Here is a 3395-nt window from a genome sequence, read left to right on the forward strand (position 1 = left end):
CTAACTTATGTGTGCACTGGAGATACATATAGCAGCGAACAAAACAGACACACTTCCTGCTCTTATGGGGCTTTACATTCTGGAAGAGATAGATTTTGGACATAGCAGTAAGTAAATACAGAATATTTTAAGTGGCTATAGGTGCTATAAAGAGAGGAAAATCAAACCAGGGAATAATGTCTTAGCCCTGAATTACAAGTGTGACTGGCATCTGTGAGGGAAAGAAAAACCCAGTGTGCCTGGAGCATGGGAGCCAGAGGGTAAAGACAAGTGACATGGTTCAAGGAATCAGGGCTCAGATCTTGTGGGTTTGTAGGCTGACATAAACACCTTGACACTGACTATCAGTCAGGGTTTTAAACAGTGGAGGGAGAAGATCTAACCCATGTTGTTTAGGATACCTCTGACTTCTGTGTTGAGAATAGATTGAAAATTTTATGTAGTTGTGGTATAGACATACCCTGAAGGTCACTGCTAACCTCGGTGCTATCTTTGGGCACTGGCATTTGATTTAGTTAAAAAAAAAATTATCAAGCTGGCTGTTTGTTACCTTTAGGCTAGTGATAAGATGATGTATCAGTATCAGTCAAGATAACAGAACCAGAAGGAGATATATGAATACATATCTACATGTTAATAATATTAATTATATACATTAATAATATTAATTATATGTACTGATATGTTAATATCAATTATATATGAATATATATTAATTATACGTGTGTGTATATACACACACACATGACATATATATATAGAGAGAGAGATTGCAAGGTTTGGTTTTTTTGTTTTTTTGTTTTTTTTTAAAGATTTTATTTATTTATTTGACAGAGACAGAGACAGCCAGTGAGAGAGGGAACACAAGCAGGGGGAGTGGGAGAGGAAGAAGCAGGCTCCCAGCAGAGGAGCCTGATGTGGGGCTCGATCCCAGAACGCTGGGATCATGCCCTGAACCGAAGGCAGACGCTTAATGACTGAGCCACCCAGGCGCTCCAGGAATTGGTTTTTTGTGATTGTAAGGCTGTCTGGGCAAATCCAAAATCTGTAGGGTAGGCTGTCGGGAAGGGCAGGGTAGGAACTCTCAGGCAGGAACTGATGTGCCAGTCCACAGGTAGAATTTTTTCTTCCAGAGGGAAATCTCAGTTCTGTTATTAAGGCCATTGAAAGAATTGGACCAGATCCACCCAGGTTATCTAGGAATCTCCTTTATATAAAGTCAAGTGCTTGTCGATGTTAATCGTATCTACAGAACACCTTCACAGCAACACCTTGATGAGTACTTGATCGAATATCTTGGTACTATAAGCATAGCCTAGTTGACACATTAGAGTGATCATCACAGATGACTGACAAATAGACTGACTTTGCATAGACAATGACAACTCTTCTGTCTACCCTCTGTTTTGTCACTGGCACTTTTAAATTATGCAGACAGCCTCAGAGTTGAATTTCCTGTCTGATAGGCTGTAGTCAGTTTCCACATGACAAAATATTAATTAGGGGACTGGACATGATCTGGTTTACAAACTCATTAGCACTGGGAGCCTGGCTTCTCCAAATGGATATTCCAGTGCCAAGAGGGTACATTTCGGCCCCAAACAGCAGCCACGTGGATCTCACGTCCAACTCTTGTTGATGTTCTCATTGCCAACGCTTTAATGTCAAAGGAGTGGTGCTGTCCACAATTCAATATTGAAACGCGTCTCTATGAACAAAATAAAGCCTGTGTGACTTTGTGTGAATCATGGTAAATTCTAAGGATGAAGGATAAACCATCCAATTCATCTTACTGACCCCAATGAACTCTGCTCCATCAATATTTGCAGTGTGACTGAATGCCAAAGCACGCCTTGAGTTTATGCAGTTTGGTGACATTTCTACCGCTAAAAGTGCTACTACAAACTTTATCTTGGAGAACTCATGATAGATGGTGGAGTTGCTCTGAGCCTAGGAAGCTGTTATTGGCCAAATTATGTGCTCTTGGAGAGGAATATTTCCTGTGTATTTAAAAAAAAAGAAGCAGCAGAAGAAGGCCCAGCATGACTAATACGGTCAGAATGTTCTCATCTTCTCTAGGAGAAGAAAGGAGTCAGGTAGAGCTTTGCAACAATCCGTGGTCACAAACCTCAGTAGACACCCAGGTCATTAACTAACCACACGGACTGGAACATCCCAGGGCTCTGAAACCACAGGCATCTATCTGCTGGATGAAAGGAAGCCGTGTCACAGGCCTGGACAGAAAAAGGATGTGGTGAATTTTCAAACGGCTGTGATTTATAGGCAATAAGGTGCAAGGTTATGGTACACAGAAAAACGAATCATTTACGCTTCTTCTCAGCAGCCCCTTCCAGAAACTCTAGCTGTGGCTGGTTTCTAGGATGATACGGACGGTGTCGCCCTTACAGTTGCTGTGCCGGGTCCTCGTTCCTGTCCCCCAGCCCCACATCTGCGAAGTGATCCTTCAGGAATAGCTGTGAAACCCCTGCCTTTGGGAACCAGCCAAGCCAGGGTGTGATATTTTTTCCTGTTTAATTAAAAAGAAAAAAAAGGAAAAAAAAAAGAAAAGAAAAAAGCTTACCCGTGTACTTTTGCCAGCTATCTGAAAGTTCAAAAGGTAAAGAACATTTCCCTCCACAAATAAGCCGTGGAATGTATTTGGAAGTTGGGATTTCATCAGCAACTGCTGTTTTTCAGCCACTCATTCCACTGCTAAGGAAGGTGAAATCGGGAGTTCTTTCCTGAAAGGAAAAAAAGAAAAGCAACTTTATATTTATAATTTGACATCTATGGGAGGGGCTCTCGGAATGGAGGGCCATCTTTCAGATGTTAATAGAGTCTACTGACCCCCCCTCAGAGAGGAGGCACTTGTCATGCCCCTGGGCACAGGAACAGTTCATATTTCCCTTTAAAGGAAATAATAAAACGAACCCGAGCTCACTTTGTGGCCTTCTGAGGATAGACCACGATGGCTGTGTAACCAACCTGTCCTTAGTGAAATACTCTTTTCATAAAATTATATTTGGAACTTACAATGATCCAAAGCTGAATGTCATATTTTCTACTTGGGTCTCCTTACAAGGTCTCCTAGAGACCAGGGCTCGCATCCATGGAACTTTGCAGAATACCCCCAAAGCATCCTCTCTCATGTTGACCCCAGGGTGGAGATGAGTTTGTGGAGGAAATGACATTTGAATTGGACCTTGAAAGACAGATGATGTGAACAAGAAAGCAGGACATAACCTAAGTGCCTGCTGGCATCTTCCAACTGCCTGGGGTGATTTTTTAGTTGCTGAAGAGAATTGGCTTGAGTACCTCAATGTACCTCAGAGGTTTTCAAGGCGCTTTGCTTTCTTCTGGTCACCTTCCTACAATTTCTTTTCTTTCTTTTTTTT

General features: G+C 41.9%; 1 long non-coding RNA gene across 1 annotated transcript; it reads right to left on the reverse strand.

Moving 5' to 3' along the window:
* Positions 1-778: 778 nt before the first annotated feature.
* On the reverse strand, positions 779-2530 carry LOC130544192 (uncharacterized). Its single transcript, XR_008960265.1, has 2 exons — positions 2129-2530; positions 779-2000 (listed from the first exon to the last, which is right to left on the reverse strand). It is a non-coding gene; the product is annotated as an uncharacterized LOC130544192 (long non-coding RNA).
* Between the last annotated feature and the right edge of the window lie 865 nt (positions 2531-3395).

This window comes from Ursus arctos, unplaced genomic scaffold (assembly GCF_023065955.2).
Source record: "Ursus arctos isolate Adak ecotype North America unplaced genomic scaffold, UrsArc2.0 scaffold_2, whole genome shotgun sequence".
NCBI lineage: Eukaryota > Metazoa > Chordata > Mammalia > Carnivora > Ursidae > Ursus > Ursus arctos.